Source organism: Grus americana, chromosome 5 (genome assembly GCF_028858705.1).
Source record: "Grus americana isolate bGruAme1 chromosome 5, bGruAme1.mat, whole genome shotgun sequence".
Lineage (NCBI taxonomy): Eukaryota > Metazoa > Chordata > Aves > Gruiformes > Gruidae > Grus > Grus americana.
In genome coordinates, this window is record NC_072856.1 from 43,403,060 (window position 1) to 43,413,308 (window position 10,249).

Genomic DNA, 10,249 nt, shown 5'->3' on the forward strand with positions numbered 1-10,249 from the left:
CAAGTATTTTCAATGTGGGTTTCTTCTTTTTTCAGGTATAATACCAAAAAAATTTGCTATAATGTTGCCCTTAAACATGAGCTAATTATAGTCATATTGTAATAGACAACCTGGCTCCTAGGGTCCTTTTGGGAAATGATATCCTGCAAGCACAAAAGCTAGAAATGAACCTTTTTTGAAAGCTGAGTTTCTTTCATGTTCATATGAAGTCAGGACTTGGGGCTTTAAAGGAAAAAAATCAAATTACTATAAATCTGTGAGACTCACCGACCCTACAAAGGCCTCATCCCTTTGCTCTGACAATATAAAATGCCTTTCCAGGGCATCTGCATTGTGTTTGTATCCACTTTAACATACTTTGATGTTCATTGGCAAAGCGAGGCCCTTAGTTTAAATAACAATCTGCGCTTCTATCTTTTACAGTGATATAGTATCACATTCCAGCCTTGAAGAATAAATGTTGTTCAGGGGGCTCAAATTAAAAGGCAGTGGAGGATCAGAAATATTGGCTGAGCCCTAAATGCCATGAGAGACAGTGACTTTTAGTGGGAATCTATGGTTTTAGGAAGGAAAAATTTGGCTGAGGTTTTCCTGCAACTTGGCTGTTTGATCCTGCTCAGAAAGAAAGACAAGCTGAGATGACAGATGATTTTAAGCCCTCTAAAGCCATATGCTGAGACGAATATCAACCCTTGCTAGGTCCACTGGCTTGAACCTACAGCAGCAACATCAAATCCTTCAGGGAATGAAGCTCATTGTCAGTCCTCTGATAGTCCCATGGCAGGTGGGATGGAGGAGATCGAGCCAGTCTGACAGTGATTCAAAACTAAACACTGTGTTTTTGAGATCTCAGTAGAATGAGTGGAGGGAAACAGTTCTTTTCCTGGTGAGTAGTGAATTAATGGCCCAGTGAACGATGGAGCCAGTAACATGTATGCTGACTAATCCCCTTTACAGAAGTCAGTAAGGAGCTCAGAGGATGAGGGCTCATGGAAACACATTTAGGTTTCTATTGTAAGTAAGCCACTGGGACCTGGACATGGGAAGACAACAGTGTGTTTTCATCCTTCCTGCATTTCTTTCTTTGTAACAGCCTGAAATATTCCATGGCAGCATGAAGACAACGACAGAGAAAGGGAATCCCAGCAATGCATTTTTTTAAAAGTGTCTTTCCTTCCCACACAAGGTCCTTTAAGACTAGCAAGTAAAAAGCTCTCATCAACCTTCCACTCCATTTATTTCTACGGCTCTGCAATGTGCTCCCCTTCCTTGCATCCTTCTGTAGTCCGCTGCTGGCTCTTTGTTGTCTGGAGACTCACTAGGATTCTAGCATTTTACCTAAATTGCTCAGTGGAAAAATATCAGAATATTTCATTTTGTCAGCCTGAAGTGCTTTGCTTCTCTGTGGTTGAAGCACTTCAATTTAGCTGTAGTATTTTGACTTTAGCAAAATAACAAAATGCCCTGAACTGTAAACATTGAAGTCAATGCAAAAAGATTGAAGCTTGCTGTGGGTGTATTTTCAAGGCATTTCATGTCATGAGAAATTTTAACTTTTTCTTCTGACTCTAAGCAAGAAGAATTTTTTTTTTTTTTTGGGGAAAAAGAAGTTTCCCCAAAAGTTGGAAACAGAAATTCCAAATTTTGCTCTGTTCTAATAAAAATAGTAGTTGCCCAACCACTTGCTGCTCATACCAAAAATATAGTTGTTTCCCCCAGAATTTAGTCTTTTGATTATCATTGACCATACCATGATAATAGTCTGACAGGTTCCTGTAAGAGAACTGCTCTTCACAGTGCAGCTGAGAGACTGACCTTTGATTTTAACCATTGTGGAAATTTGCATTTGTCTTTGCCCGACCACACTCCTCTTGGGTTTAAAACGTTGCATAAGACTGAAGAGACTCAACAAAATGACCTCTAAGGTAGCTTGATTTTTCAGCCTACCCAGATGGATAGCTGAAGCCTTGTTCAGACTCCCCGGGTCAAGCACACAGACCCATGGTCTGGCCCCCACACACATTAGGGTGCCACCTGCCCCTCTCATAGGGTCCCCAAACCACCCAGGGCAAAGACAATGATCTTTCCCTTTTGTTTTAGCCCTGTCCCCATCATGATGTCCAACTACCCATCGATGCCAGTGCGTGAGCTTGCCAGACCAGCTCTCCTCTCAAGGCCTGTGTGGCAGGTCGGGTAACTCTGGGTGAGCTGCAAAGTCCGTGCCTGGCACCTGAAAGGTCTCTGTAATTAACAGGATAAATATAGAGCTTCAAGAGCATGCACAGGAGACAAACCCAGCCTCATTCAGTGATGTAACTTCTATCTCAGAGGGTCAAGAGGTTGCAATCAAGTTGCATGAAATGATCTTTGAGCTAAAAGTCAAGGCAACTTGTGTCATCCCAGTAGTCCATAAGCTACTTCCAAACCAGAGCAGAGATTTAATTTGGTTTTTGTTCTCAAGCAAGCAAAGCTACATAGATAAGTCATGCAGGCCACCAGGCTTGTCTTACAGCCCAGAAAAAGCTGAACTTACACCTCCAACCTTTTCTAGACTCCTCTCTGGGGAAAAAAAAAAAAAAAAGAAATTACTCCAATAAACAACTAGCAATTGAAGAGAACCTACTGCCTGAAGCTGAGTGGCTGACTGCAGCTCATTAGGCCTCAGAGGGGCAAAAGCCCTTTTGTAGGTCAGTGAAAAAAGGTGTATGCTTTTCCTCAGCTGGTTCCATCATGACTCAATCCAACAAACACTGTATAAAATAAAATGCTTTAAAACCTTAACTGCAGTTACAGCTTCTATGGAATTAGTACTGCTTTAAAATAAATTGGACTGCATTTATCTTTGATTTCTGTTTACCTCAAGTCACTTTTCATGTCAAAAAAAGCATACATATGATCAAAATGCAAGCAATTCTGATGTAAATCTGGGAATAATTAGAAATGCTGTAATTTTACTTTCTAGGAAGAATTTTAGCAAGCTTAGGAATTCTTGCTTTTATTGAGTGCAATGTGTCTTCTTGGTCTTTCAAGGTCACAAAAGTAGACGTCAAGGGGTATTGTGAATTTCTGGAACTCAACAGCCATCCCATTCTCTGTTACTGAGGTTTTCAACATGGCAGATTGAGACCAAGGGAGTCAATGTGGCCAAAGATCTGTCCTCATTTCTGTAACGTAATTCATGACCTTTGAAAGAGGAATCAGCTGAGGTATCAGGTACAGAGATAAGGAGGGAAATCTTTGTGTTGTAGATATGGATCGTTGCTTCAAAATCTTACTATGTCCAAACCCAGCCAAATGTACTGCACAGGTGAGAGAACTACTAAATATGAAAGCATCAGTACGAAAATAAGGGAGACATCTTTGGTTCTGCTCATGTCTTAATAAAATCAGTTTAAAGCCATAAAACTTCCTTCCTCATTGATGCCAGAAGATCAAGCCCTTTAAGAGAGTGGGGAACTGGAGAGTGAAGAGGGTGAAAAAAGGTGCAAAGATATCCTGAAGAAGGACTTTTGAAATATCAACTCTAACTGGCACATGGTTTATGTTAGCTTCACTTTCTTATGTGGGCAGGAAGCTCCCACTGGACTGAGCTCTGAACGTGCAAAGGAAATGGAGATGGTTGGAAAGAAGCAGGAGGTATTGAACTCTGGGCACCAGGGAGGGAAAGAAATGCAGAATGCAGTCTGCACGTGCATAAGCTGACTTGTCATGATTCATAGGAAAAAAAGAAGAAAACATTTGGGAGGAAAACTTGATAATTTCTTTTCTTTTTTTTCTCCCCACGAGCTGCAGTGAGCACTGGAAATTCAGGGGAGGAGGGGGAACGAAAAGGACATTTTATGTGATTTTTCTTTTTCATAAGCATTGATATTTTTAAATTCAGTAATAAATTCATGCTAGTCTTGCTGCATTCCAGTCCTCCAAAAGGATATTACAGAACTTAACCATGTTACTGATATTTTTGTAATACAGTATTTGTAAGCTCACAAAGCTTGGAGACTGTGGCTAAATTTTCTATCTTTCACTGTAAGATTTTTCTTAATGTAGAGGTGTGTCAATAGAAAAATAATTTGTTGATGTACTTTCACATACAGCATAACTCTTTCCATGGTTTCAAGATGTTTTACATGGTATAATATTTATTTATTTTAAAACTGTACCTTGCAGGAGTTTCTAAATTCTAACTAAAATATACATAATCCACTTTCTTTGCTTGAAGAGGCAAAAAAATTTCTGATTTTAATTTTTAAAAAATATGTTTCTCTCAATATTTCTTTTTTTTTCTTTTTCCCTGGGGCAGAAAAAGGTGGAAAAAAATGTCAGTAACTTCAGCTTCTGCAAATCTCTAGTTTTGGATATTGGCTGTTATCACCAATAACCTATGGTTCAGCTTGGGATCTCAAGCAAATACAAGCCAGCAATGTTCCCCACGGCCAAGACAGACCCCCCCCAAAAGATCTGCTACTTCCACTGCCTGGAAATGGAGGACCTTTCCTTCTGCTGGGGGAATCCAGGTCTGAAGCATGGATGCAGGTGCTGTGCAGCAGGTGCTCCTGGGTCCAGCACTTCCAGGGTTGAGCAGCTCGGCTGAGCAGCTGGTGTGTATATGACCAGCCTGTGCACGGTACGTTCAGCACATTGTGAATACATCAGACTTACTGTAGTAAGTGGATAAGTCAATGGCGCAGCAGAGATGCACTTCATCTCCAGACACCCTACGCATGGTCTGCACTGTTAATGTACACACGTGAGTTGTCCAGAGCTTCCAAACATCTGGAAACTCCAAATAAGTGGCTAAATTCCTTTTCCATCTGGAGATCATTTATATACAACATTCATACTAGCTGTCATGCTGTTCCCTTATCTCTTGAATGACAGGCAGGAATGAGGAAGGCAAGAGGAATTATTTATATTCATTACTTTTGTTTATATTCCACATCAACAGAATCTTTTACATCACTGACACTCGGGATTTCAGTGGAGCCATGGGACAGACCTTCCCACAGGAGCAACATCTCTGCTCTGCTTTCTCTGCTCATGAGAATCCCAATTTTTATCTCAACGCCTCACTCCCAGAGCACCTGTGTAGGCAAGCAGCCATGCAGTAAATGTGGTGTCTTAACCTCATTTTTTTTTGGCTTGCCCTTGATGGCATGGCAAGATGCCTTCTGGCCTCGGTAGTGTCACAGCAAAGGGGGGCTCTGAGGACAGCACAGGAGCAATTGTAAGTGAGCAGATTATGGGGATAACTCATTGTCCCCCTGTTCAGCTCTGCCCAGTTTCAAAGCCTGCAGTCGCACTCTAAGCAGAAAACGAAGCGATGCCAAAGAGTCCCCAGCTGGTATCAGAGCAAGGATTGCTACAAACCAGCACCCCCAGTTCCGGCAAAACTATGGTGTATTTGCCAGGTGATTCAGGAACATTTACAGGGAATTTAACAGAAGATGCTGTCACAGTGAAGCTCTGGCTGAGCTGTCCCTGCCACAGCCGAAAAGCTGTACGCAGGTATCTACCCCCCTCTAGAGGTAAAACTCTGAAGCATCTGCTCAATGAGTAAAAGCACTTGGCTGATCTGAAGCAACTGCAGTGGTCCAGGCTCTCCTGGCTCCCGCACCACTAACATAGCTGTGTCTTGGGCTGTATTTCTTGCTGCGGAGATTGGATGCTCACATGTTCGGCGCTTCCCATCTGTAGAAACCCTGTGTGCCTGTTCAAAGTGGGTATAAACCCTCCGCCGGTTCAGTGGGATTGTAAATTACCAATCTCTGCTCAGGTGTAAGAAACTGTAAAAGGGTTCTGACTCATTGTTCCCCGCATAGAAAGAAAACTCACCATAAATAGTGGGTTTTAAAAATGTTTCTTAATATTTTGCCTTCTTTCTTTCAGTCTAAATCATACAGCCATTGCCCGTGTGTGAAAGGAGTAACTATAGTTGGGGGTTTTGGACATTCATCACAAGACTGCAAAGTTTTGACAAGTCCTTAAGAAATGCAGCACATACATATAAACATATGTATGTATGTGTGGAGCCCCTGTAGCTGAGCTGCTCTGAGCTCTACCCTCCCAAACAGAATCAGCAGCTCGCAAGGACCCTGGAGTCACACAGAAAACCTGCAGTTATCACAATTGCTATGCACAGACATGTCAGGTTCACCAGTACCGATGTGGAAATATGTTGCATGACTGTTGCAAACCCACCTGAAGATGGTGGGCTGGAAAATATTAGAGGCACAAGAAATGGTAAGATGTTTTACCCCAATGTTTCCCTAAATCATGTGGAATAATGCAATGCAATCCAATGCAAAAAAACAACAAAAAAAATCACATTATTGTGTTAAAAATGATTTGTCAAAAAAGCTACCACAGTGTCGAATTTAAGCTTTTCAGGGTTTTGTTTGGTTTTTTTTTTCAGAAGGTTCTGCTGCAGCCCTGAAGTCCCCTGAAGTCAAGGTGAGTTTTGCTGTTGATTTCTGTTCAGAATAGGATGGGAAGAAGGAAATAAGCACAGTTACAGTGTTAAGGCATGACATTAATTTGGAGGACACAGACAGGGTTCTCATGATTGGAAGGAGAGAAAAGCTTCAAAACAAGGTGTTTCATCTGTAAGTTTGATTCTCAAAGTGCAAGTATGCAGTCACAAATGTACAAGTGTACGTTTCATTTGAACAGCTTCTGGTGCGAGTTTTCAGTTATAGATTGCCCTGACAATGGAGGAATTTGTTATGGCCATGTAATCAAAGTCTGTAGGTCTGTAAGTGTAGGTGACATGGCCTTACTCTCCCTGTTCTCGTGGGGGTCAGAAAATTTGAAATGAGTGGGGAGAAGGTACCAAACTTTTGGTATGTGTCCCATTTTTTAATTCCCTTTTTTTTGCAAGGCCACAGAATCACAGACTAGTTGAGCTTGGAAGGCACCTCTGGACATTATCTAGTCCAAACCTAGGCCAACCCCACTCTTCAAAGCAGGGTCAGCTCAGGGCCATGTCCATTTGGGTTTTGGATATCTCCATTGTGGAGAATCCACAGTGTCTCCAGGCAACCTGTTCCCTTTTTTGACTACACTCACAGTAATTTTTTTTCTTATGTTTAAATGGATTTTCCTGCATCGCAGTGAAAGACGAAATGGAGTATGCTGATGTTGCTTTTACCACTACAAGACATTTGTGAGGCAAAAGACTGTAAAGAAAAAAGTGTATCCCGAGGAAGGGGAGCATTTGACATATAGCTGATCATCACACATCCGTCTCTTCTGTGCTAGCGTTGTATATATTAAAGAAGAGTCCTTCATGGTGCTATTTTTCCACAAGTTGTCTGCAAATGCTCATAGCTAACTCTGTAAATCCTTCTTACATGGTAAGTTATGGTCATTATTAAATACAAGACGTCACCTCTGGCAGAGAGCTCCTAACCCAAAGATTGTTCAAGATCTGGAGATTATTCTGGGTACATGTTGTGACATGAGCTCTCTCTTCCACACACAAATATCCTGGGCCACTGCTGAAGACATGATACTTTGGGGTGGCTGGGCCTTTGATCTAGTGCAGAATTGTTCTTCCTCATGCTTTTAAATGCTCCAGTAAATGTAGCACCACTAACTCAGCGTACTGTGAGATCAGGAAACCATGAAGCCCATTAAAACACAACTGGAACCAAGAAGGGAAGCAGGAGCCAGTTGTGTGTCCCAACAAAAGCCAACGCTGAAGGAAGAGCACATACAGGCATGGCGCTCCAGCCTGGGCAGTCTAAAGTAAGAGTGTTTCTGCAATGGCTTTAAGAAAGTTGTGTTTGTAGAGTGCCTAGCTCACTGAGGTCATGGTTACAACCTGTAAATGCTGTTAAATCGCCATTAAATCTCAACTTTCCTGAGGGAGATTCATTTTGCTGTTTTGCTTCCGACTGGAATTTAATTCCTCGTCAATCTCTGGGTTTTAAACACAGTGAATCTTGTTTTATCAATGGTCTGCAGAAGAACCGCACCAGGTAACCTTTGGGTTACTCCCTCCAAATTCCTGGTCTAAGATTTCCTAACAGTCCAGGAAGAGGTGGCCCTAGGCTTTGAATCACACTGCTTGTGGGAAAATGTGAACACTGACACAAATCCCAGAGAAAAGATGAAAAATCTCTCAATTGACTTCAGTAAGCTTGGTGAGTTCTCTGGGATTACACATTCTGGAAAATATTGTGTGCCTTCCTATCAGATTTCTGTGCTTTTATTTCAGAAACCTCAGAAATTTGGGCAACAAGAGTGACTGCACTATCATCTATTAATAGGGAATTCTCAGTTTGCTGCTCAAGGTTGAGCCACATTTGTAACATTTATCTCGTATTCACCATTAAGAGAAATTTCAGCTAGTCTTGGAGCCAAATAATTCAGTGGCTTTGTCACATCTATTACTCAAGTGTAGAAAGATGAAACAAATTCGTTTTGATTAGGTCAATCCGAAGAAGTATTTCTATGCCCCATTTAGCAGTGTATTTCTTCTGCAATGTAGAATAAATGGTTTGAGTCTTTTCCTGGAGCATTTTTCCAGAGAAGAGATTAAGCTAGGTACAAGTTCATGGTCTGATTGGGGGTATGGAATTCCAGATTGTCCACAAAATTTTATATTTTATATGCAGATGCTGGGGGGGTGGTGGTAGTGGGGGGTGGTGGTGGTGTCTCCAGAAAGAAACAGAAAAGAAAAAAAAATATTTTCTGCAAGTTACTTCAGAAAATGTGTTCCAAATACACCTGCAGGCCTTCATTAATATGAATGACATAGGAAAACATTCACACTTACACATATACCCACCATTAAGGCTTTCACACGAAAAGCTTGAGTGCTCAGTTCCAAAAGGAAAAATAAGAACTTTAATTGATTATGACTTGTGGTGCTAGTTTAGCCAAAGGCAAAATTGTACTTGGGCAGGAAACAGATTGCACAAAAACACGCTTTTTCCAAGCTGATCACATGTTCCAATCACAAAATTCACTTGGTATTTGGTAAGAAACACTACGGTTTCTATGGATCTGCAGAGGAAGGCTGAGTCAAAAAGCAGTGGTGCTGCTTATGCAGAGTCCTCTTCATCAACAACTTCTTCCTCACTGCCTCTTTTACAAATCATGTTCTACAAAATGTTAAATAAATTTATATATGTGTGTGTCCCTGTTAAAAAAACAAACAAACAAACTTTGTAAAAAAGGAACAAGAAAACAGTTAGAAAGCAAATTATGTTGTCTATTAGCATAAAATCGAAAATTACTTTTGTAAGGTCAGATTACGCTAAGTAAAAAAATACATTTTTCTAACAAAATAAATCTAATTTGAGTTTCCATCCAGATGAAAAGTGATTTGTAAAATTCCGTTGCCAGGGGCCTGCCTTGTATTGCAGATAATTCTGCCTTCACTTACAGCAAGGCAACGCGCTGGCTTCTCTTATGTTCTATGTTGCTCTGACCCCACTCGACTTGCAGGTATAAATAGCATTTTACAGCTGTGTGAGTACAGCTGACATTCATTGAAGCCAGTGGAAGCAAAGCAAATTTGAACTCGCAGCTTAGATTAGAATTTCAAAGCAAAATTCTTCTTGGTGTCCTTTTATAGCAGGCTAGATCCTTGCTGTAATTCACCCTTTTGCTCTTTAGGACTGAGTCCACCATGGATGATCCCTCATGGCTGGAACTTCAAACCCTGTGAGACGCAGCGTAGACCTGGCTCCAGCCATGTCCAACTCACACACCTGCCTGGTTCAACAGTAAAAAAAAAAATATGAGCAGGAACATACCGCCTTTATTTTACATGATGCATTCCTAGGGTCGGCGGTGACTAAAGAGTTATCTGTGCAGAGACACAAGAGTTTAATGAGTTTCAGAAGGAAGGTGAATTTATTTTAGGTGCATTAACACTGTTTTATGAATAAAGTAGTTAGAAAAGCCAATGCAAACAGTGTGTGATGCTTTTATAAATCTAGCCTGTAATTGTTAACATATGAAGCACACTTATTTTACTGCAACTTGAATTGCTCAGTAAAAGCTTGATTCATGAAGGCATTATGCAATAATTAAGTGGGGTTTCTGTGAACTTAACCAATAAAAAAGTGCAGAAAGGACACGTCTGGAAGTTTCACTGGTCACTAAAAGTGCAGAAGCTGGCAACACACAGGTGTTCCTACGGTATCAGCCAGTTCCTGCTTGGAGCAGGGAAGGGGGCAAGAAGTGGTTTAGACATAACCTTACACACTGCTACATGTAGTTACTGTGCTTCAGGCAA

General features: G+C 41.1%; 1 long non-coding RNA gene across 1 annotated transcript; it reads left to right on the top strand.

Annotated features, from left to right (window-relative positions):
• Positions 1–4,306: 4,306 nt before the first annotated feature.
• LOC129207632 (uncharacterized) lies at positions 4,307–7,855 on the top strand. The gene is made up of 4 exons (XR_008577492.1): positions 4,307–4,624; positions 5,887–6,240; positions 6,413–6,450; positions 7,111–7,855. It is a non-coding gene; the product is annotated as an uncharacterized LOC129207632 (long non-coding RNA).
• Positions 7,856–10,249: the final 2,394 nt, after the last annotated feature.